Source organism: Bos indicus x Bos taurus, chromosome 21 (assembly GCF_003369695.1).
Source record: "Bos indicus x Bos taurus breed Angus x Brahman F1 hybrid chromosome 21, Bos_hybrid_MaternalHap_v2.0, whole genome shotgun sequence".
In the NCBI taxonomy this organism is placed as follows: Eukaryota; Metazoa; Chordata; class Mammalia; order Artiodactyla; family Bovidae; genus Bos; species Bos indicus x Bos taurus.
The window spans coordinates 27,789,396-27,815,564 of record NC_040096.1 but is presented as its reverse complement, the minus strand read 5'-3'; the positions used below and the strand labels follow the sequence as shown (position 1 = coordinate 27,815,564).

The following is a 26,169-nucleotide window of genomic DNA, read 5'->3' as shown; positions in this document are numbered from 1 at the left end:
GTAGAATATTCATGAGCCCTTAATGCTTAAGGTTACTTGGAGAGTCCCACTTCTATCCACTATGTGCTTAGGGAGCCTGTGCAAGAGTTGAAAAGTCCCTGTGGTTATTTTGCAGCATATCTGTGAGCTCTCCTGGGTGTGTCTGGGATGGAGTTTAGAGATGGGTTTGCATCCCTTTCAGCCAGGCCTCTCCTTGATGCTTCTACCTAACTTCCTACCTAAGAGTTCTCTCCCCAGTGCCCTGAAACAACAGAAAAAAGCCATCCAGTTCCAGAAAATTCAGAGACAAATGGAGGTGCCAGGTGCCCTGTGCAGGACCCAGTCGTGGGAAGCCATGGAGCAGCTCCAAGACAGACTAAGTTTTTTGTTTTGAATACATAATACATTACATATGGCTCAAAATTGAAACATATAACAGGGCATATGCTTTGAGAAGTGTTAACCCTCCTCAGATCAGATCAGTTGCTCAGTCGTGTCCGACTCTTTGCGACCCCATGAATCGCAGCACGCCAGGCCTCCCTGTCCATCAACTCCCGGAGTTCACTCAGACTCACATCCATTGAGTCAGTGATGCCATCCAGCCATCTCATCCTCTGTCGTCCCCTTCTCCTCCTGCCCCCCAATCCCTCCCAGCATCAGAGTCTTTTCCAATGAGTCAACTCTTCACATGAGGTGGCCAAAGTACTGCAGTTTCAGCTTTAGCATCATTCCTTCCAAAGAAATCCCAGGGCTGATCTCCTTCAGAATGGACTGGTTGGATATCCTTGCAGTCCAAGGGACTCTCAAGAGTCTTCTCCAACACCACAGTTCAAAAGCATCAATTCTTCGGTGCTCAGCCTTCTTCACAGTCCAACTCTCACATCCATACATGACCACAGGAAAAACCATAGCCTTGACTAGACGAACCTTTGTTGGCAAAGTAATGTCTCTGCTTTTGAATATGCTATCTAGGTTGGTCATAACTTTCCTTCCAAGGAGTAAGCGTCTTTTAATTTCATGGCTGCAGTCACCATCTGTAGTGATTTTGGAGCCCAGAAAAATAAAGTCTGACACTGTTTCCATTGTTAACCCTCCTAGTGTCCTATGGATCCTCTTTTTAATAATTTTTTGTGTGTGTCATTTTCTAGGTTTCCTTCTGCAAATACAAGCAAGCTCATAATATAGAATGTTTCCACTTTCATAGTGAAAACAGAATCTATAAATACTTTTCTATACTGTGCTTTATTCACTCAATACATTCCATTCCACTTCTCAAAAGAGCACTCCTCATTCTCTTTTGTAGATGCTTAACAAACTGTAGTTTATTTTACTGGTCTTTTATGGTGGGCACTTGAATTGTTTCCACTCACTCGCTATAACAAATAGTGCTCTAGTACATAAATTTGTGTGCACATCAATCTACGTATCTGCCAGAAGTATCTGTTATTCACATTCCCAGAAGTAGGGTTGCTGAAGCCAAAGCTAAATGGATTTGCATTTTGATAAATATTGCTAAATAGTCCTCTTTAGGTCATGTTCCACTTTTCATTCTCATCAGAGTAACTTTGGGGTTGAGATTTAGAATGAAGGGTGTTTTATAAGATGATCATAATTTTATGAGCCTATAACACCTCTCTTCTGTCAGCTTCCTCTTGTGTATTGAATACCAGCCTTTTCAACTCTTCCAAATTCTTACCTGTCAACTCCCCTTTGGGGATCAGTAAATAACTTTTTCTTTCAGAGAAAAGTCAGGCCATTAAGTAAAGAGCTATTAAAGCCTCTTGGCCTCCTCCTTACCTTCCACACTCTCAATCTTGTACTCTATTCACATCACTGGGGAAGTGGCCGTCCTTCACTTATCTAGGACCTGTCCTCTGGGTGCTGTAGGTCAAATTACTACCTCACAGACCTCCATCTGTCAACTTAATGTTGTCGGTGTTGTAGGTCGGGCTCAGTCTATCAATAACCAGTGCTGTGGCTGGACCAGCCCTTGTGGGTCTTAAGATTACAAGATTCCCTTCAATAATCATCAACAAACTATGGCAGTGGGAAGGGGAAGTTTAACACTTACAGGACCTGGAAATTACATGGCAAACCTGAGGCCACACCACACGGTCATGGGTAGAGAGAACAAGGGCCTGGATTTCTATTTTTATTGGGGTCAACCGCTGGGGCCTAGAGGTTTTTATTTTCGGGGGTTGCAAAGAGTTGGACACGACTGAGCGACTGACCTGAACTGAACTGAAACACCCAGTATTGGAGAAGGCAATGGCACCCCACTCCAGTACTCTTTCCTGGAAAATCCCATGGATGGAGGAGCCTGGTCGGGTGCAGTCCATGGGGTCGATAAGAGTCGGACATGACTGAGCGACTTCACTTTCATGCACTGAAGAAGGAAATGGCAACCCACTCCAGTGTTCTTGCCTGGAGAATCCCAGGGACGGTGGAGCCTGGTGGGCTGCCATCTATGGGGTGGCACAGGGTTGGACAAGGCTAAAGTGACTTAGCAGCAGCAAACACCCAGTATAAAGCTGATCCTCTTTTAATTGCTGGGGCTCTGAAAAAGATTAGGGTGTGGGGGTCTGTCCAAACACAAAAAATACAGGGCATGCACAGGCTTTACAGGCTCTCCGCATAATCTCCTGCCACTTCCAAAAGCTTAAGCAGAATCTTATTTTACAGTTTTTTATCAGATTTTTACAAGGCTCTTGTGATCTAGGCAGAACAGATAATAGATTACTTTTACAAATTCAGTCTCAAGGGTTTTTGGATATACCCACGGCCATGCAACTGTGAGTACATGACAGCACTGAGACTTGAACCCAGGTCTTACTTTTTTTTAAGGCTTCTAAAATTCCAGGAATCCTGGCATAATTTCTGTTAATTACACTGTTTCTTTTAGAAATATTTAATGAATATAATCACCAGAAAGTGACTTATCAAAATACAAATAGAGACATATTCAGGCAACATAAGAGTCCAATGACAGTTCTCAACAATGTCTCATTTTAACAATTTACCAGCAAAAATGGGATAGTCAGAATTTAATATATATGCATTAAATATATACAAAATGCTTTTCTAGTGAAAACACTGGTATCCCAACCCTGTCATTGATAGTCTGTTCATGTATCTTGCTGCTATTTCAAATGTCATTAATAGCAATTATAGTATCACTGACTGTTGTTAACTGGAGCATTTGCTCAGTATAAGTGGGCAAGGCCCTGTAACATGCCAGTCAAAGGAATTCAGATTCTGGTAACAGAGCAGAGCAGTAGCCACACATGGCCTTTGTTCTCACCACTCTGTCACTTTCATGTAACTTACAATAAAAACAATGGTATTTTTATGATGTTAGAACGTAATCTGCCATTAGAACCTTAGAGCAGCAAGATGCTATTCGACTGCTTAAATAGGTATTTCTAATTCCTGCACATCATTTGACTTGCCCTTTCCTGCTGCTGCTACTGCTGCTAAGTCGCTTCAGTCGTGTCCGACTCTGTGCGACCCCATAGAGGGCAGCCCACCAGGCTTCCCATCCCTGGGATTCTCCAGGCAATAACACTGGAGTGGGTTGCCATTTCTTTCTCCAATGCATGAAAGTGAAAAGTGAAAGTGAAGTCGCTCAGTCGTGTCCGACTCTAGCGACCCCATGGACTGCAGCCTACCAGGCTCCTCCGTCCATGGGATTTTCTAGGCAAAAGTACTGGAGTGGGGTGCCATTGCCTTCTCCGTGCCCTTTCCTAGGGGACTACAAAAAAACAGAAGCATTTACTACTACCTTGGATGTTTTCCATTTACCTCATCCCCTACCATCCTAATGCTCACTAGCTTAAATCTTTTGTTCTCCAGCTTCCCTGGTGGCTTAGAGGGTAAAGCGTCCGCCTGCAATGTGGGAGGATCCAGGTTCAATCCCTGAGTCGGGAAGATCCCCTGGAGAAGGAAATGGCAACCCACTCCAGTACTCTTGCCTGGAAAATCCCATGGACAGAGGAGCCTGGGAGCCTGCAGTCCATGGGGTCACAAAGAGTCGGACACGACTGATCGACTTTGTTATAAATGCTAATCTCAGGCTTTTGCACTTACTAGTTTGTTGTCCCCAAATTTTCACTTGGCTGGGTCCTTACCACTCAGGTCTCAGATCAAATGTTACTTTCATAGGCCTTCCTTAATCACCCTAGTCTAAGCTCCCTTCATGGTCTTAACTATAACCACACCCAGATTAGTTTTTCCCAGTGTTTGAAATATATTAGTAATGCATAATTCATTATCACCTTCCCATTAGAAAGTAGATCCCAAAAGGGCAGGAGACCTGTTTCATTGCTGTAGTTCCAACCCCAACATAGTTGTGTTTGTTTTTTATCCCCCGCATCTTTAAGAAATTTTTTTTTTTTTTTTTTTGGTGAGTGGCAAGTGGGATCTTACTTCCCTGACCAGGGATTGAACCCATGTCCCCTGCAATGGAAGCATGGAGTCCTAACCACTGGACCTCCAGGGAATTCCCCCAACATAGATTTCAATATTGGTTGAGTGAATGAAAAAATGGCTGGGAAACCTGATGTGTGTGCTCAGTCACTTCAGTCGTGTCCTATTCTTTGCGACACTATGGACTGTAGCCCACCAGGCTCCTCTGTCCATGACGATTCTCCAAGCAAGAATACTGGAGTGAGTTGCAATACCCTCCTCCAGCGATCTTTCCAATGCAGGGATCCATCCCATGTCTCTTATGTCTCCTGCACTGGCAGGCGGGTTCTTTTCCACTAACTATACCTGGGAAGACCAACCCACCAGCCAATCCACAATGGCAGAAAGCCCTGCCTTTTACCTTTGCCAGTTAAGGTGGTCTACACTTCCTGCAGGTTGACCCATCCCTACTCTATACGGTCAGAGTCTCAGATCCTAATCTACTGGCACTGAGGTGTTGGGGATACTGTCATTCTCTCCTCCCTGGTCCCCCACTGCCCCAGCCCAAGCTGGGAGGCTGGACAGGGGAATAGAGATTCATTGGGCAGGGGTCAGAGGACTCCATGGTGCCCTATCTCCAGTCAGTCCTAGTTCCTGACACCATGAAGGACTTTCACATCATACTGGATGAGGGTGAGCTGCATTAGAGGGCACAGGTGTGGCATCTGCTGGAGGAGGCAACAGGTGACAAGATCACCGAAGCTGGAGTGAAAGTTACTCTGGACGGAATGGGCAACTCACAGCAACCTTGGGGCCAGACTCAAGAGGCTAGCAAACTTAGGACAGAAGGGACTCAAGTCCCTGTGATTTGGTGGATGTATGTGTCACTCATCTGCAAATCGCAGCTTCTTCCTTTCTGTGCAGCTGAGATTTGATCTAACTAAAGGGGAGGGAGTGAGGGAAAGCTCAGTAAAAAATACTCGGTGAGCAAAGAAGGTTTGTTGTTTTGTTTTTGGTTAACCTATTATAGAAGTTTTCAAACAATCAAAAGCAGACTATTGGAATGCAATGAATCCCTGTGTAGCCATCACCCAGCTTCAATATTTAACAAACGGCCAATCTTTCTTTGTTAACATGAATCCCAATCAACTCCCATATTTCCCAAAGGTGACTCAGGGCTTTCTGGAGACATACCATAGACTCCTTGGCCAGGACCTCACTAAAAAGCAAAAGAGAAGCCAGCTACAGAAGCCACTGTCTCCAGTCTAAAAGCAGTATTTACAGAAACCAAAACTAGTTTCTCAGTGGGGTCAAGCCTAAAGAAATTGGTAACAGCATTCAATTTAACTCATCTTTAACACTCCCCTATCCTTCCCCCTCCAACAAAACAACCCTGGCAAAGCAAAGTATCATGTTATATTGTGGAAATTCAATATTTTGAATAACACTCAGAATCTGGACTTCAGTGATTCTACCTATAGCAGTATAATATGGAATTTCAAATGCTTTTATTAAAGAAAACACTGACAAAAATGTCAGCACCTATAAAACAGCTGGGAGTTTATTATGAATTTGTTATTCATTTTTTTCCCTTCCAGTTTTATTACACTATAATTGATATACAGCACTGTGTAAGTTTAAGGTATACAGCACAATGATTTGATTTACACACATCATGAAGTGTATCACATGTTTAGTAAACATCCATCATCTCATATAGGTAAAAAAATATTAAAGAAATAAAAAATTACTTTTCTTATGAGAACTCACAATCTCTTAACAACTTTCATAAATAACATACAGTCATGCTATGTTTATCATGTTGTATGTTATATTCTTATTACTTATTTATCTTAAAACTAATTAATCTGGACTTCCCTGGTGGTCCAGTGGTTAAGAATCTGACTGCCAATACAGAGGACATGGGGTCAGTCCCTGCTCTGGGAGGACTGCACATGCCATGGGGCAACCAAGTCTGTGCACCACAACTACTGAGCCCATGCACCCCAGAGTCCGTGCTTTGCCAGAGCCCATGCTTTTCAAGAGAAGCCACTGCAGTGAGAAGTCTGTACCCTGCAACTAGAGAGTAGCTCCCGCCCACTGCAACTAGACAAAGCCCACAAAGCAACGAAGACCCAGGGCAGCCAAAAATAAATTAAGAATTAAATTTAAAAACTTTCAAAACTGACTTAAAACCTTTTGACTGCCCTCATCCAATTCTCCTTTCTCCCCACCCCCAGACTCTGGTAAGCTAAAACCCTAATCTGTTTTTCTATGAGTTTGTTTTTGAAATATAATTGACTCATAACACTATGTCAATTCTTGCTAGAGAACATAGTGAATATTAGTGAACATATTTCTATACATTTCAAACTGATCACCAGAATAAGTCTAGCTACAATATGTCACCATACAAAGATATTAAATAATTACTGACATTGTACAGACTGTCCATTTCATACCTGTAACTCATTTATTTTGTAACTGGAAGTTTGTATTTTTCTTTTTAATTTGGCTGCACTGGGTCTTAGCTGCTGTGGGATCTGCAGCATGCAGGATCTTTCAGTTGTGGCATATGGGATCTCAGTTTCCCGACCAGGGATCAAACCCACATCCCCTGAATTTCAAGGCAGATTCTTAACCACTGGAAGACCAGGGAAGTCCTTCATAGTTCTATTTTTAACCCTTCTGAGGGATCCTCAGCTTTTCCATGGTGGTTATTCCAATTTACATCCCCACCAACAATGCACAAGATTTCCCTTTTCCCAGTATCCTCACCAATACCTGTTATCTGTTGTCTTTAACAACAGCCATTCTGACAGTTGTGAGGTGATTATCTCATTGTGGTTTTGATTTTCATTTCCCATTTGATTGTGATGTTAAACAAGCATCTTTTCATGTGCCTGTTGACAATCTGTATGTCTTCCTCGGAAAAGTGTCTATTCAGGTCCTCTGTCCATTTTTCAGTCAGGTTGTTTTCTTAATATTGAGTTTGTGTAAGTTTTTTGTATATTTTGGATATTAACCCCTGATCAGTGTTGGTGATATAGAAAAGCCAGGACCATCATATACTACTGGTTGGAGTGAATTAGTACACCACCTTGAGACTGTTGGCAATATCTGCTAAAGTTAAACTCTGAATGTCTTTTGCTACCAGTCATCCAGGAGGCCTAGAACAAGTTACTGAAGCTCTTTGTGTGCAATAGATGAGGCTAGAGGATCTCACTGGCCCCCTCTCTATTGCAGCATTTTCAGGGGTTCTGAATCACCAGCCTAGATCTACAGGATCATCGGTTTCTGCATAGTTTTAATATATTCATTTCCAAGACATTTTTTCCTAGCTAAGAAATCCCAATGTAAGGGCTGCCTGTCCTAGTTGAAGAAAAGCTTTTACACAAATACTAGTTGCCTATACCAGATGGCAATATCAATGTCCACATAATCAAGAGTGTTTAAAAGAATTTACTGAGACTTCCCTGATGGCTCAGTGGCTAAGAATGTGCCTGCTGACGCAGAGGACATGGGTTCAATCCCTGCTCTGGGAAGATTTCACATACTGTGGGGCAACTAGGCCCGTGCACCATGACCACTGAGCCCATGCTCTAGAGTCTGTGCTCCACAGCAAGAGAAATCATTGCAATGAGAAGCCCATGCACCACAACAAAGAGTAGCCCCCACTCAGCACAAGAGAAAGTCTGTGCGAAGGAATAAGACCCAGTGCAGCCAAAAATAAATAAATAAAGCTGTATGGTTCTCATGATGCCTAAGTGCAATCATTATGCCAGAGAGTTAATTAAGCAAGAGGCATTAACTCTCCCAGACTTCAGACAATACTGCAAAGCTACAGTAATCAAAACAGCATGGTACTGGCACAAAATTAGACATTTGGATAAATGAAACAGAATAGAGGGACCCAAAATAAACCCCTACATCTATGGACAATTAATCTTCAACAAAGGAGGAAAAGTTAGTCTTCTTCAGTAAGTGGTGTTGAGAAACATTTCCTAGATATGTCACTGGACAGTGTGTGTAACCCCACCTGTTCTGCCCCCAACCACACCAAGACGCCCCCATATCTCCAAGGACGCTCAAGCCCCTGACAGTCAGGACCCACCACCTCTGGCTCTGGCCTGCCCAAACCACATTATCCCACCACCAGACATTTGGCCCCCACCCCCATATCAGGTACCACCGCTTCAGCCTGGCCCTCTGCCTGGAGGCTCTTCTGGCCCGAGCTCTAGATGGGCAAATCCACCTGCTCTTCCAAAGGGGTACCAAGTCCCCTGCCCTATGCTAGGTACTCACACCTTCCAGCCTGGGCTCCTCTGGGGCCAGAGTCACACTCAGGGTCTGATTCCCCCCACACTCCCCATCAGCCCCCCTCCACTCCTCTCCTGACTCCACCCAGCTCTAGACAGGGATCAGAATGATGGAACAGAGCAGGCACTTGGGAAATACCTGTTGGATGCACTGCTGGATGGATGGATGGTTGAGTGGATGGACAGGTGCTGGATTGATGGATGGATGGATGGAAGGGTGGATAGATGGTTGGATGGATGTGTGGATGGTTGGATGGATGAGTGGATGGCTGGACGGATGAACGGCTGGATGAGATGGGTGGATTGATGGATGGAAATGGATGGATGGATGGATGGTTGGATGGACAGACAGCTAGATGGATGGATGAATGGATGGGTGGATGGAGAGATGGATGGATGAGAGAATAGGTAGGTAGGTGGATGGATGGATGGATGAGTGGATGGATAGATGAATGGATGGATGGTTGGATGGAGCCCCTGGCAAAGGGGTTCCAAGGTAACTAAAGAGAAGGCACCCACCCCAGCACTAGCACTGCAGAGACCTCACAGATGAGAGGGCTGGGAGGGAATGCTAGGGGCTGCCATTAAAGTGCCTGGCACCTCTTTTTTTATTATCAGACAAGTCATCTCATAATGGATGAAAGAAGCAACACACGCAGAGTTAAGGCAGGGTCCCCAAAGCTGGGAGTGGGGAGAACACTGCCATATGCAGGAGCCCCCAGGGAAGCTCCCTCATTAAGTCAACCCAAGCGAGAGATGTCTGCCTCTGGCGGGTGTGGGGGCAGGAGGGGATGGGTGACACAGCCATTGAAGCTGCACCTTTCTCACTGCTGATTAAGCACTGACCAGCTTGTGATCAAGAAGAAAACTATTCCTTGAGGAAATGCAATTAACTGAAAAGCCAAAAACTGTGAAAGTCCAAAGGAGACACACAATCAAGAGCTCTCAATCTGGAGGGGCTCCTGCTCTGAAGAGTTGCAGCGCAGGAACATTCCCCCAAGAGCAGATGGCACCGTCCACCCTGCCACACACCAGCTCCCTCCTATCTGCCCCATGAAGAGCAAGGAAAGGTCACGAGTAGAATCTTTGCTGCACACGGACACAGAATAAGGCACGTACAGGCGGGGCTGAGGTCAGGTCTGCCTCAGGGACTCACAATCGAGCAGTCAGGCCAGGTGGGCAGCACCAGGACTTGCTCTCTAGCTTGGATCTAGAGATCCAAGGTAGCTCCTGGTGGGTAGGCCTGGCAGGCAAGCTGGGACACACACCAAAAACACACGACTGACACTTAGCAGGCACTCTACTGTAACAGATGTTCATGCACATATTTCTGGTCTTGCTCCATCCTCGCCATAGCGGCTGGCTGGCAAGAAGAAAAGAGCAGGCCTCAATGTGCCCCTCTCAGGAGGAGGCCCTGCCTGGCTGGCAGCTGCTGGGGGCTTCCTGGATCTCCTAATTCCCCACCCCATAGCTGTCACCGGCTCTGGGTGACACGCACAGATATCAGAACACATGGGCCATCATCACACTGGAAGACCCAAGAACACAAACCGCGTTTCACTGGAGCAATGTGCACCCTTGCTGCCCAGTGGGGGTGGGGTGGGTTGAGAAATCCATCACTGCTAAACACAGGCATTGGCTCAGCAAACAGGTCTCCTAGTTTGCAAATAATGGATTTTTCCAAGACTTTGACAGACCAACCCGGGAAAACTACACAACATTTCTTTTTCCAACTTTAAACTTTTCTTTTGTATTGGGGTATAGCCAATTAATAATGCTGTGATAGTTTCAGGTGAACAGCAGAGGACTCAGCCATACATGTACATAAAAATCTCTCATAGTAAATGTTACAGGCTATTCAATCACAAACACCAAAAATGAGTAAATAATCAGATGTGGTATTTGTGGGCCCCAATAAGAAAGACCCATCACGGACAAAGAGCTCCACAAACTGAATATTGTAGAATATGTCCAGTCTACAACCACTGTCGATGCCCAGCAACATCGATACACCACTGCTTTATTTTAAAAATAGCTCTTTGGAGTAGAAAATTAGGTCTGGAATTAAATTTCTGTACCTGTGTTAAACCATATGCTAAGAGTGAACCACGTGAATTCACTTTGTTAGTATTTAATTATGCTTCCAGAGTTCAAAACCTGAGTTGGTCAATGCATCTGTCAAACAAATTAGGCAATTTCTAAATCTTTCCCCCTTTCTTGGTAGAAAAACCCATTGAGGTTTGAGTATAAACTGCCTGAAATACCATTTTTAGTCGGTAAAGTCTGTGTTAAGGCAAAACAACTCAAGGTGTCATAAAATGTATCAAAACCAGAAAATAGCTAGGCTAACGACTTATTAGTCATGAGTTTGAGCAAGCTCCAGGAGTTGGTGATGGACAGGGAAGCCTGGCATGCTGCAGTCCATGGGGTCGCAAAGAGTCGGACACGACTGAGCAACTGAACTGAATAACTATTACATATTATACCAGAACACAAGAAATATGCCAAAGAATGTAAAACAAAACAGGTGTATACCCTAGTTTCTATATTTTCATCATACTACAAATGGTTCAGCTTTGCTCTAATATGTATTTACATTATAACTGTGCAAGAACTAAGAAGCATATGCTTCTATCATTTTATGACACAAAGCCTCCTTGTAAATTATAAATAAAAATTGCTTTAAAAAATCTAGTACTTTTTATTCCAACCACTGAAATGTAAAAAGTATTTCACTTGTTTATCCTTTATGGCAACTTACAAACTGAAATAAAAAAGAAAAAATTAACTTAGAAATACTGAAGGAAAAAAAAAAAAAAAGACTACCTGAGTACAGTTATCTTTCAAAGACAAGCTCTACACGGAAACTCTTTAGTGGCCAAAATGAGCCTAATGAGCCTCTTGAAAAGAACATCATTTAAGCCTTTAGACCACTTAAATATTCAAAGTTATACTGCTGAACAGTCATAAAGTCACTTGTTGGGAGTTAGTCCAACAAATTTGAAAAACCATACGCACAGAAGCTCACCCTAAACCTTAAATCAAGAGGCTAGATAAGCTATCCAAGAATAGCTAACAAAAGTTGTAGTTGTGCTTTCTCAAAGTCTAACTAGTCAAAAAGCTAAAATGCAAAAACAAATTCAGTTAAAGAAAAATACTTACACCACATTATTTTAAAAGTTCATTAGTTTACACAAGTCAATAAGTTATTCTGCTGCAGATTATCAGCAACCAGCAAAGTAACAGATGAAAAAAATCTTGTGTTCTTCTTGTGGGCTAAGTCGTTTCAGTCGTGTCCGACTCTTTGTGACCCCATGGACTGCAGTACACCAGGCTTCCTAGTCCATCTCAAACTCATGTCCATCGAGTCTGTAAGGCCATCCAAGCATCTCATCCTCTGTAGTCCCCTTCTCTTCCTGCCTTCAATCTTTCCCAGCATCAGGGTCTTTTTCAATGAGTCAGTTTTTCGCATCAGGTGGCCAAAGTATTGGCACTTCAGCATCAGTCTTTCCAATGAATATTCAGTACTGATTTCCTTTAGGACTGACTGGTTGGATCTTCTTGCAGTCCAAGGGAGTCTTCTGCAACACCACAGTTTGAAAGCATCAATTATTTGGCGCTCAGTTTTCTTTATAGTCCAACTCTTACATCCATACATGACTACTAGAAAAAACCATAGCTTGGACTAGATGGACCTTTGTTGACAAAGTAATGTCTCTGCTTTTGAACATGCTGTCTAGATTGGTCATAGCTCTTCTTCCAAGGAGCAAGCATCTTTTAATTTCATGGCTGCAGTCACCATCTGCAGTGATTTTTCAGCCCCCCAAAATAAAGTCTGTCACTGTTTCCATTGTTTCCCCATCTATTTGCCATGAAGTGATGGGCCTGGATGCCATGATCTTAGTTTTTTGAATGCTGAGTTTTAAGCCAACTTTTTCACTCTCCTCTTTCACTTTCATCAAGAGGCTCTTCAGTTCTTCGCTTTCTGCCGTAAGGCTGGTGTCATCTGCGTATCTGAGGTTATTGATATTTCTCCCAGCAATCTTGATTCCATGCTTATATATGCTGTACCACTGTTTAACAAGAGAAACTTTCAAGTTTAAAAAAGAATCATGATAAAAGCTTTACCATCATTCATATTTTCACCATTACAGAAGCTCAATTCTTCTTCAGTGTTTTAATAAAGGTGTTAGTTCCAAAAGAATATTCCTTTTTCCTTACAAGAAAGGAACTAACTAACTAACCCATGGGGTCACAGCACTGCCAGGCTTCCCTGTTTTTCACTGTCTCCTAGAATTTGCTCAAATTCATGTCCACTGAAGTCTGTGATGCTATCTAACCATCTCATCCTCTGCAGCCCTCTTCTCTAATTCACTGCTTGCAGCAGCACATGGATACACCTTTACTCTATCTCCTCTCCCACTATCATTCTGCCAGTTTAGAAGTAAAGCACTTCCTCCAGAAAGCCATCCTTAACTATCCCAAATCTGCGTCATTTTCCTTCGATGTCCTACATCGAGGATTAATTTTTTGTGCTATGGATCCTTCACAGTCCGGTTGTCTTTGGGCCAGAATTTTTCTACAAACATGTAAAACAGTACTACAAAAGAAACCAACTGTATTGAAAGAGTTATAAAAACATTTAGAATATCATGTGCTGTGGTATTCTATGAGCTCCTTCATTGCTACAACAAACATTTAGCTGCTGATCCACGAGCTACCACAATTCTGAAATAAGGAACAGCATACATTACACCTGAATGTATCTCCCACAACTTTATGCTGGGATGTGAAAACATACAGCTAATACTACTGTGGGAGGGTTGTTTTGCTTTTTTGTGGGGGAGGAAACCTAGTCATAACTGAACTACAAATTTTAGTTAGAAAATAGAAAAAGCTTTCTCCCGTCAAAGTTCAAGGGGTGTTCTGAATTATAAACACCCTACATCAAGAATCCTTGCTCTAAAACATCTGGTTTAAAAAAAGCAATCCACAGAAGTAGTCACATAGCTTCTCCGAGTGGGAGAAAGCAGGTATTAAGAGTCAGTTATGGGGAAAACAACCTCGGCAACCTCTTAAATATTCCATAGTTACAATACACTTGGGTTTTGTGTATATGACTAAAAGTAATTCTAACACACATCAAAGTTTGAAAATCCCTACAATTTTTTGCAGACATCTTGACATCCATGGTAACTAACACGTACAGCCATAATGCTGCTGCTGCTGCTGCTGCTGCTGCTGCTGCTAAGTCGCTTCAGTCATGTCCGACTCTGTGATAATGAAGGATAATTTTAAAGTTGCTAGCCTTACAAAACTTCACTTCCACTTTAGTTTACTGTTAAGTCTCCAACGTAAATTAATAGATAAAGTAATTGTGAAAATTACAGAGCTGTCTTCCCCTGGAAATCAAGCTCTCTACAATCAGATGGCATCCCACTCCAGTACTCTTGCCTGGAAAATCCCATGGACGGAGGAGCCTGGTGGGCTGCAGTCCATGGGGTCGTGAAGAGTCCTACACGACTGAGCGACTTCCCTTTCATTTTTCACTTTCATGCAATGGAGAAGGAAATGGCAACCCACTCCAGTGTTCTTGCCTGGAGAATCCCAGGGACGGGGGAGCCTGGTGGGCTTCCGTCCATGGGGTCACATAGAGTCGGACACGACTGAAGTGACTTAGCAGCAGCAGCAACAGTCAGCCTACACGTTGATGGGAGACAGTAAAAACTCAACTTTCAAATCACTGTTAATCAAATATTACCTCAATTAGCCAAACCACTGCCGTACTTAAAAGGCTGACATCAAGGTAACGGGACTTCTAAATGAAAACATATTAAGGCAGTTTTCAGTTATTGTTTTACTAATCCACAGCGCGCCGAGAGCGCGCTCACGTTCCCATAGGACCTTGGCACTCGGCTTTTCGGACGGCAAAAGGATACCTTCGGGAGACACAAAGCCGACTCGGATGCTCGCGCTTTTTCTCCTGTCCCCACCCACCTCCACGCCGGCCACTGCAGAAGAACGGGTTCCCGCTCCGAGGCTGGGGAAGAAGGAGACGCTCCTCTGCCCTAAAGCCGCGTGTGCAGCCGCAAGCCGGGAACCTAGGCGCCGGCGCCTGTGATGGGGCGGCCATCTTAACACGCAGTTCTCCCAGCCGGAGGCGCAAAGCTCACGCACTCCGCGAAGTACCCCACCTCCCGGCTCCGGCTGCCCCGGAGCGACAACCCTCGAACGCCCAAGCGGACGGGGGAGCCCGGCACGGCGCCCGAAACAGCCGCCGCCGCCACCCTACAACAGATTACCTTCTCCGCGCCCTCTTCCTCTCAACGACAATCACGGCACCAAGGCTGTGCCACGTGGCAAGGGCTCCCTCTCCCACTCTAACGCCTGCCTAACGCTTCCGCCTCCCAAAATATTTTTAGCCTCACGACGCACAGAAATACCCCGCCGCGATGCGCTTCCCCCGCACAAAGCCGTGCCCACCGGGTCCCCAGGTCGCGACCCCCGCCGTCTCCGGCCCCGTCTCTCTCCGGCGCCGTTAGGGGCCTTTCCCCTGGGGTTCAGACTCACCCTCCTGGAATTTAGTCTCCAGGTCCTGCTTCGGAGTCATTTATAAGTGATTCACCGCCGCCTCCCTCCTTCTCCCACTTGCCGCAACTACCACCCTCTACTCTACCCCACGCAGCTTCGTGTCAGAGGCGCCATCAGGCACCGCCAACTTCACATACTAGGCCGGATTTGCCACCGCCCGCAGAGCCCATCTCCTCAACCCAGGCAACCGCTGGTCCAGCTAACGGCTACCCACCGCGCACGGGCCCCTGCGCCCGCGCCGACCGGGGCACGCCGGGATTGGTAGTTCCCACGCCCTTGAGGCGTCCCGGGGGGCGCGGCAGGGTCCGAGGCCTACCCTCTTCCTCCACCCTTTATGCCCAACCCCCAACCCCGCCCCCGTCGCCTGCGTTTTTCAGTTCAGTTCCCTTCAGTCGCTCAGTCCTGTCCGACTCTTTGTGACCCCCATGGACTGCAGCACACGAGGCTTCCCAGTCCATCACCAACTCCGAGAGCTTGCTCAGACTCATGTCCATGGAGTCAGTAATGCCATCCAATCATCTCATCCTCTGTAGTCCCCTTCTCCGCCTGTCTTCAATGTTTCCCAGCATCAGGGTCTTTTCCAGTGAGTCAGTTCTTTGCATCAGGTGGCCAAAGTATTGGAGTTTCAGCTTCAACTTCAGTCCTTCCATTGAATATTCAGGACTGATTTCCTTTAGGATGGACTGGTTGGATCTCCTTGCAGTCCAAGGGACTCTCAAGAGTCTTCTCCAGCACCACAGTTCAAAAGCATCAGTTCTTTGTTGCTCAGCTTTCTTTATAGTCCAACTCTCACATCCATACATGACTACTGGACAAACCATAGCTTTGACTAGAAGGACCATTGTTGACAAAATAACATCTCTGCTTTTTAATATGCTGTCTGCTGCTGCTGCTGCTAAGTCGCTTCAGTCGTGTCCGACTCTGTGCGACCCCATGGACGGAAGCCCACCAGGCTCCGCCGTCCCTGGGATTCTCCAGGCAAGAACACTGGAGTGGGTTGCCATTTCCTTCTCCAATGCATGAAAGTGAAAAGTGAAAGTGAAGTCGCTCAGTCGTGTCCGACTCCTAGCAACCCCATGGACTACAGCCTACCAGGCTCCTCCGTCCATGGGATTTTCCAGGCAAGAGTACTGGAGTGGGGTGCCATTGCCTTCTCCGAATATGCTATCTAGGTTGGTCATAACTTTTCTTCCAAGGAGCAAGCGTCTTTTAATTTCATCTGCAGTGATTTTGGAGCCCAAGAAAAGAAAGTCTGTCACTGTTTCCATTGTCTCCCCATCTATTTGCCATGAAGTGATGGGACTGAATGCCATGATCTTCCTTTTTTGAATGTTGAGTTTTAAGCCAGCTTTTCCACTCTCCTCTTTCACTTTTATTAGAGGCTCTTTAGTTCCTCTTCACTTTCTGCCAAAAGGGTGGTATCAGCTGTGTATCTGAGGTTATAGATATTTCTCCCAGCAATATCAATAACCTCAGATACGTGCAGATGACACCACCCTTATGGCAGAAAGTGAAGAGGAGCTAAAAAGCCTCTTGATGAAAGTGAAAGAGGAGAATGAAAAAGTTGGCTTAAAGCTCAACATTCATAAAACTAAGATCATGGCATCTTGTCCCATCACTTCATGGCAAATAGATGGGGAAACAGTGTCAGACTTTTTTTTTGGCTCCAAAATCACTGCAGTTTGCAGCCATGAAATTAAAAGATATTTACTCCTTGGAAGGAAAGTTATGACCAACCTAGACAGCATATTCAAAAGCAGAGACATTACTTTGCCAACAAAGCTCTGTCTAGCAAGGCTATGGTTTTTCCAGTGGTCACATATGGATGTGAGAGTTGGACTGTGAAGAACGCTGAGCACCAAAGAATTGATGCTTTTGAACTGTGGTATTGGAGAAGACTCTTGAGAGTCCCTTGGACTGCAAGGAGATCCAACCAGTCCATCCTAAAGGAGACCAGTCCTGGGTGTTCATTGAAAGGACTGATGCTGAGGCTGAAACTCCACCTCATGTGAAGAGTTGACTCATTGGAAAAGACCCTGATGCTGGGAGGGATTGGTGGCAGGAGGAGAAGGGGACAACAGAGGATGAGATGGCTTGATGGCATCACTGACTCAATGGACATGAGTTTGAGTGAACTCCAGGAGTTGGTGATGGACAGGGAGGCCTGGTGTGCTGTGATTCATGGGGTTGCAAAGAGTCGGACACGACTGAGCGACTAAACTGAACTGAATCTTGATTCCAGCTTGTGCTTCATCCAGCCCAGCATTTCACATGATGTATTCTGCATATGAGCCAAATAAGCAGGGTGACAATATACAGCCTTGACATACTCCTTTCCCAATTTGGAACCAGTCCATTGTTGCATGTCTGGTTCTAACTGTTGCTTCTTGACCTGCATACAGATCTCAGGAAGCAGGTAAGGTGGTCTGGTATTCCCATCTCTTTCAGAATTTTCCACAGTATGTTGTGATGTACACAGTCAAAGGCTTTGGCGTAATCAGTAAAGCAGAAGTAGATGTTTTTCTGGAATTATCTTGCTTTTTCGATGATCCAAAGGATGTTGGCAATTTGATCTCTGGTTCCTCTGCCTTTCCTAAATCCAGCTTGAACATCTGGAAATTCACGGTTCATGTACTGTTGAAGCCTAGCTTAGAGAATTTTGAGCATTACTTTGCTAGCTGTGAGATGAGTGCAATTGTGCAGTAGTTTGAACATTCTTTGGCATTGCCCTTCTTTGAGATTGGAATGAAAACTGACCTTTTCCAGTCCTGTGGCCACTGCTGAGTTTTCCAAGTTTGCTGGCATATTGAGTGCAGCATTTTCATAGCGTCATCTTTTAGGATTTGAAATAGCTCAACTGGAATTCCATCACCTCCACTAACTTTGTTCATAATGATGCTTCCTAAGGCCCATTGACTTCACATTCCAGGATATCTGGCTCTAGGTAAGTTATCACACCATTGTGGTTATCTGTGTCATAAAGATCTTTTTTATGTAGTTCTTCTGTGTATTCTTGCCACTTTTTCTTAATATTGTTTGCTTCTGTTAGGTGCATACCATTTCTGTCCTTTATTGTGCCCATCTTTGCATGAAATGTTCCCTTGGTATCTCTAATTACAGCCTAGATTTGATTTTACATTATTGTCAGGGCGAGGGAAAGCGAGGCTTTGCCTAACCCAAACAAAAGAAGGGGAAAGGCCCAGTTGCAGAAGTCTATAGGCAATATAGAACTGCAACGATGTGGGCTTGGGAATGGCCAGAGAGAAATAGCAGCTTCTGAAGCCCCTTGTCAATAGCATTTTGAGCAGCTTCTGCACAGGGAAGCTTCAGGGGCAGCAATCTGGCCAGAAAGGGGATAGGTCATGGAATCTGCCTTTGGATGTTTCATCATTCAGCAAGCTCACTGCCATTTTATTTGATGGGACTGATGGCCATCTGTGGAGTCCTGCACCTCCCCTTTCCACCAGAGTCCTGCGGAAATGGGATGAAGTGGGCGATACTGGGCAGGCTGAGAGGTTGACCTCTGGCTTTTTGAGATGATGGAGCTCTGCCTGCCGCTGAAAGAGGCGACCATGAATAACACTACATGATACCGACGTCGGGGTTATGCACCTGTCTTACTTGTGCAATTTTTTGTCACTTAATTGTTATTAGGTGACAGTTAGGTGCTGTTATTGAATATACATGAGTCCGCCTGCAATGCAGGACAAGCGCGACCCGTAGGTTCACTCCTTGGGTGGGGAATATCCCCTGGAGAAGGAAATGGCAACCCACCCCAGTATCCTTGCCTGGAAAATTCCATGGACAGAGGAGCCTGATGGGCTGCAGACCATGGGGTCACAAAGAGTCGGACACGACTGAGAGACTGAGCACAGTGTTTAAAGGAATTTTCTCCTGTCATTCACCTGTTCAAAAAATCCTTAGTTTGCTTAGCTGCAAAATGGGGAGAATAAGACTACCTTCCCATCGGTTTCCTGTAAGAATTGCACAGACAGGCTGAATGATGAACTGGTGCTCAACGGTTAAGCATTATTAATGTTAATAATAATAAATGTTAAGCACATCCTAAAGTCCTTACCTCGATGTTTGAAGTCCAAACAGCCCCCAACTGTCCCTCCAGGCTTTATTCTTGTCCTCACAGCTTTCTAAACCCTGATGTGAACAGGCTGTGCACCCCATGAATTCCAGACCCCTCTTCATTTATCTGACTACAGTTTCTCCTTCAACTTTCCCTTAATACAACCCCTTCTCTGACCACAGAAACCCACAAAGAACCCTCACTCCCTTTTTCTGTATAGCATCTGCTCTGCACTACTCCTGAGAATATCAAAGAAAGAGACAGGGGCCTCCTTGCGACCCCACCACCACACTAAAACTCTGAGGTACATGTCTTGTTTTAACATTTTGAACACAAAATATTTTAAAATCATTGAAAAAGTGAAAGTTGCTCAGTCATGTCCGGTTCTTTGCAAACCCATGGGTTATACATTCCATGGACTTCTCCAGGCCAGAATATTGGAGTGGGTAGCTGTTCCCTTCTCCAGGCCATCTTCCCAACCCAGGGATTGAACCCAGGTCTCCCACATTTCAGGTGTTCTTAAACATTAAACACCTCCCTATTCCCCCTCTGCCCCTGGTAACCACAATTCTACTTTTTAAATATTTATTTAATATTTATTTATTTGGCTGCACCCAGGGCTTCCCTGGTGGTTCAACAGTAAAGAACCCGCCTGCAATACAGGAGACCTGGATTCAATCCCTGGGTTGGGAAGAGCCCCTGGAGAAGTAAATGGCAACGCACTCCAGGATTCTTGCCTGGAGAATTCCATGGATAGAGGAGTCTGGCAGGCTACAGTCCATAGGGTCACAAAGAGTTGGACATGACTGAGCGACTAAAATCACTCAGTCATGTCCATCACAACCTATCTGGCTGTGCCAGATCTTAGTCGAGGAACTCAAGATCTTCCATCTTTGTTTCAGCATGTCAGATCTAGTTCCCTGACCAGGGGTTGAACCCAGGGCCCCTGCATTGTTAGCATGTAGTCTTAGCCACTGGACCACCAGGGAAGTCCTCCTGCTTCCATCTTTTGACTCCTGTGGATCATGCTACTCTGAATGTGGTGTACAGATATCCAGTCGATTCTCTGCTTTCAGTTCCTTTGGGTATCTATGCAGAAATGGAATTGCTGGATCACATGGTAATTCTATGTGTAATCTTTGGAGGAAGTTCCTTTGGAACTTTACCCTCTATTGTAAGTCACCTCCTAGTGCTGGCCTCTGTTTCTTCTTCTACAAAATATGAGATGGAAGGGAAAGATGAAATGAGAGCGGAGGCTGAGATAAGGCAGGGCTTAAGGAGGTCTACAGAGAAGGCAATGGCACCCCACTCCAGTACTCTTGCCTGGAAGATCCCATGGACAGAGGAGCCTGGTGGGCTGCAGTCCATGGGGTCGCTAAGAGTCGGGCTCGACTGAATGAATTCACTTTCACTTTTCACTTTTATGCATTGGAGAAGGAAATGGCAACCCACTCCAGTGTTCTTGCCTGGAGAATCCCAGGGACAGAGGAGCCTGGTGGGCTGCCGTCTATGGGGTTGCACAGAGTCGGACACGACTGAAGCGACTCAGCAGCAGCAGCAGCAGCAAGGAGGTCTAAGAAGCTCAGGAATTCGTGAACACCTGGGAAAGTGAAGTGAAAGTGCTAGTCGTTCAGTCATGTCCGATTCTTTGTGACTCCATGGATTGTAGCCCACCAGGCTCCTCTGTCCATGGGATTTTCCAGACAAGAATAATGGAATGGGTTGCCATTTCCTACTCCAGTGGATCTTACTGATCCAGGGATTGAATCCAGGTTTCCTGTATTGCAGGCAGATTCTTTACCGTCTGAGCTACCACAAACATGCTGGTTGCCCTTCCTTGAGTCTCACTGAGTGTTAGGAGGAAAGCTTTCCTTATTACAAAAAGGAAACACACAACTTGATTTCCACTGGATATTGGGCCTGGAGACCTCTAGAGTTGGAGGGTGGAGGATGGGTGGCCAAGGTTGCACCAGTTGGCCTGGCGGCATGGCTGGGACCCCTCTGCTTCACTGCATCCCAGTCCAGCATTTCCTCCTCTTCTCCCTCCAGTTCTCAGTTTGCCTGTCTGTATTCAGAAGAAGAAGGTGAAGCCAGGGTTGAAGCATGTCTGCAATCCAAACACTCTTGAAATTGTAATAAGGAAATTGCCTTGAGAGGAACTGTAGCATCTTCCAGTGTCAACCATGGACATGGCTGAGATGAGCACTCTGAAGACCCTGGTACTCCTGTCTTCTCCTCCCTCTGGGTGTACTAGCCGAAGCTAAACCCCACTCCTTAGTGGTCTGGGGAGATCTTTGTAGCCAATACCACCTTTCTGCTATTTCCCTTAAAACTCTCCAAGGTCGTGCACTGCCTCAGAATCAAGCCCCAGGTGCAAACACCTTAACAAGACCTGTCTGATCCTGGCCTGATCTTGCTTCAGTCTACCTCTCTGGTCTTGATTACCCATCCCCTCCTGCACTAGATGCTCCAGCCACATTGGGCTAGAAAGAGCAAAGCCCAGTGGACTTTCAGGCTTCCAGGATGCCACATGTACTTTTTGTTTTTCTTCCTTTTCTCTTGGCCATACTGCTTAGCATGCAGGATCTTAGTTCCCCAACCAGGGATCAAACCCACAGCCCCTGAAGTGGGAGTGCAGAATCTTAACCACTGGACTGCCTGGGAAGTCCCTCACAGTTAACATTTAAAGACACTGTGAGAGATGGGAGGTCCAGAGATGATGGCCCAGCATTGTCCTCAGTCTTGGTTGGCTGAAAAGGAATTAAGTATCATTGGAAGGGCTTGGTGCTCCAGGACCAGGCAGACATGTGAAGGGACCAGGGCTGCCTGAGAGACTAGAGGTCTGACCTCAGGGGAGCCACTGCCAGGCAGGCAGGCCCAGCACCACCAGCTCTTCTGACTTTATGTGAAAAGGAACCAGAAATCTGGATTTCAAGCATAAAGCCCTGATTTACAAATGTTGACAACTCTTTTAAAATGCCAGTATGTGTCGACTGAACAAAACCCACCTGCAGGTCACCTGTAACCTGCAGACTGCCAGTCTTCACTTCTGGAGTGGACTGAGTCAGTCCTTGAACCTTGCAGGATGGGTTCAGTGGGTGGGTACAGGCCTCCATGCCCTCCTGCTGTCTCAGATCTGGTGGGAAGAGTCCTGCCACCAAGGGTGAGAGCAGGTGCCCCGTGCCTATCACCAAAGACACCCCTCCCTGGCAGCCAGCACCTCCCACCCTGAGTCCCCCAGTCCTCAAGGAATTAGCACCTGATCTGGTGGGTCAGACCAGGATGCCAGGCTAGGACATAATGGGGGTGGTGGCTCAGGCAGTGATGGGAGGGGAGCAGGTGGCAATAGTGAGTGCAGAGTCAAGTCTAGAGTCCAGCCTCGTGTCCGTGTCCCTGGGGGTTATTCTGAACCCCTCACCCTTTGTCTCTGTGGCCAATGTTTCTCATAATAGTGTCAATTTGATCTCTTGTGTCTGAAATTTGTAGTGTATGTGTTATTGACACTTTTATCTTTTTGTTTTCTTTTTTACAGTATGAAAGTGAATGTGTTAGTCACTCAGTTGTGTCTGACTCTTTGAGACCCCATGGACCCACCAGGCTCCTCTGTCCATGGGATTCTCCAGGCAAGAACATTGGAGTGAATAGCCATTCCCTTTAGGGGATCTTCCCGACCCAGGAATTGAACCTGGGTCTTCTCATTGTAGGCAGATTCTTTACCATCTGAGCCACTGGGGAAGTATCTTTTACTGTATAGAGCTTCTCATTTAGTTTTCCAAGTGAACATTAAAATCAGCTTGTCTGACTGCAAGAAGGAAAAAAAGTGCTTCTATTTCTTTTGGGATCATATTAAATCTACAAATGAGCTTAGGAATAAACAATGAGTACAAAGTCTTCCACATTTAGGACATAGTGTGTGAGGTTCTACTTGTGTGCCTTTTGACGATAGTATCATTTTCCCATATATGTGTTTCACACATCTCAAGTTCACTTCTCAATACTTTTGCTTTAATTAACATTATAAATTAAATATGCTCTTTCATTATGTCTTCTAACTTCCTTTTGTTTCTTGTCGTTGTTCAGTCATGAAGTCGTGTCCTACTCTTTGTGACCCCGTGAACTGCAGCACGCCCATATCCTTCATGTTCTTCACCATCTCCTAGAGTTTGCAAACCATGTCCATTGAGTTGGTGATGCCATCCAACCATCTCATCCTCTGTCATCCCCTTCTCCTCCTGCCCTCAATCTTTCCCAGCATCAGGGTCTTTTCCAGTGAGTCTACTCTTTGCATCAGGTAGCCATTGGCCAATGAGTTCTTTAGATCAGTCCTTCCAAAGAATATTCAGGGTTGATTTCCTTTAGGATTCACCGGTTTGATCTCCTTGCCAGTTCAAGGGACTCTCAAAAGTGTTCTCCAGCACCACAATTTAAAAACATCCAGCTTTCTGCATGAAGGCTATTTTTCAAGTATGTCAATTTTACATCCTTTTTGTTCATGCTGTTCACAGACTATGCCTGGCCGTCTGCCTCCCCCTTGTGGGGACATGGGTGCATTGCCCATTCTGGCCCCTGTGATTGGATGCACCCTTTGCCTCAACTGCCTTTTACCAAAACTCCATTTGTTCTTGACCCACTGGAACTCGTCTTCTAGTAATCTTCTCATGAAAGATCCATCCATTTGACTAGTATTTCCAGAACTCATACATGTTTTTAAAGGATGTGTCCATAGCCTTTATCCATGAAGAAATAGCCTCAGTTCAGTTCAGTTCAGTCGCTCAGTTGTGTCCAACTCTTTGCGACCCCATGAACTGCAGCACGCCAGGCCTCCCTGTTCATCACCAACTCCCAGAATTCACTCAAATTCGTGTCCATCGAGTCAGTGATGCCATCCAGCCATCTCATCCTCTGTCGTCCCCTTCTCCTCCTGCCCCCAATCCCTCCCAGCATCAGAGTCTTTTCCAGTGAGTCAACTGTTCGCATGAGGTGGCCAAAGTACTGGAGTTTCAGCTTCAGCATCATTCCTTCCAAAGAACACCCAGGACTGATTTCCTTTAGAATGGACTGGTTGGATCTCCTTGCAGTCTAGCCTAGATGGGTGTAAACATTTCTCAGCTCATACCTCTTTATTTCTTTCAGTATCTTGTAAATGTGGCCCCCTGTGTCTTCAGGCATTGAATTTGGCTTCCAAGAAGTATGTTACCAGCCTGACTTTCTTTGTAGCTAACATATTCAAATAATTCTCTTTGCCTTTAAAACTTAATAATATTATGAGGCTATATCGTGGTGTCAATTATGTTAGGACAGTTTCCTTATATACAGTGTGCCCTTTCAGTGTGTAGATTGAGTGTTTACGTCAGAAGTTCTCTCTTTTGAAAGGCTAAATCTGTGAGTGCTGGTCTTAGATTTCTCTTTTAAAACTGCCATCTCCCCACTGCTCTTGATTCTCCTCCACTTTTCCCTAATTGAATATCCAAGATCACTCTATGATGGCTAACCATTTTTGTCTCTTCTTTTCCAACACAGACATCATATATTTTTATTTTATTCTTTTAATTATTTTTAAAAATTTTACTGTTGGAGTATACTTGCTTCACAATATTGTGTTAGCTTCTGCTATACAACAACGTATATCAGCTATCTTTATACATATATCCCTCATTTTGTTTCTTCTTAATTAATGAAAGGATATTAAGGGGATTGTACATTTTAAATTCTTTTAATATTTACATTTGTGTGCAAGCATTTTTTTCTGAAATGATGAGATAAAGCCGAATATATGTGCATGGTGATTGTTGTCGTTGTTTAGTCGTTAAGTTGTGTTCGACTCTTTGCGACCCCATGGACTGTAGCCCACCAGGCTTCTGTGTCCATGGGATTTCCCAGGCAAGAATACTGGAGTGGGTTACCACTTCCTCCTCCAGGGGAACCTCCTGATCCGGGGATTGAACCCATATCTCCGTGTCTCTTGCATCTCCTGCACTCATAGGCAGCCACCTAGGAAGCCCTTCTTTACCTCTAGTCTCTTCTGTGCCATTTGCCTTTAGCCTTTAGTTCATTCCCGTGTGGCTCAGCTGGTAAAGAATCTGCCTGTAATGTGGAAGACCTGGGTTCGATCCCTGGGTTGGGAAGATCCCCTGGAGAAAGGAAAGGCTACCCTCTCCAGTATTCTGGCCTGGAGAACTCCATGGATCTTGTAGTCCATGAGGTCACAAAGAGTCGGACACAACTGAGCGCCTTTCACTTTTACTTTAGTTTATTACTCTTCTATTTTGTTCACTTTACTAATTTTCATTTTTTACAGTCCTTACTATGCTGGCTGTCCCTGTTCTCTCTCTGCTCTCTTGTAACTGGATTTCATCTCTGAAATTATTTTAACCTTTTTTTTGTTTGCTTTTCCCCTGAGTTTAGTCAACTCTTGTTTCACATCTCCCTGTGGGCTCATACATCTCTGCTTCTAGGTTTTCCTTCACGGATGGGATGCTTTAGTGCTAAATTAAAGCATAATATACCCCTTTGAGAGACAAAGCAAAATACCCTGTTTAATTTGAGGTTGAACCCCACTTGATGTTCCTTTAAAGACAATACGAAATAAAATAAAATGAATTAGAAGTTTAAAACACATTATTGGCAAACTGTGCTAGAGGGTGAAACCTGTACCTGGATCACCTGCCATGCATGACAGTCACAAACCCATGTGGAACCCACAGAAACTGCTCCTAACAGACGACTGTTCTAGAACAACGTTTCCCAGATTGGCTTGATTTGAAGGTCCATGGAGGATGCTTATTTAGAGTACTTGGA

General features: G+C 45.0%; 1 protein-coding gene across 18 annotated transcripts in view; it reads right to left on the bottom strand.

Annotated features, from left to right (window-relative positions):
* LOC113879511 overlaps positions 1-15,603 on the bottom strand; it is an 89,761-nt gene extending 74,158 nt beyond the window's left edge. For 10 of the 18 annotated variants that reach the window (XR_003507354.1, XR_003507358.1, XR_003507359.1 and 7 more), the window contains exon 1: positions 15,273-15,501. The gene's annotated coding sequence lies outside the window, so the exon portion shown is untranslated. The other 8 variants (XR_003507350.1, XR_003507346.1, XR_003507353.1 and 5 more) reach the window with 8 other exon arrangements.
* Positions 15,604-26,169: the final 10,566 nt, after the last annotated feature.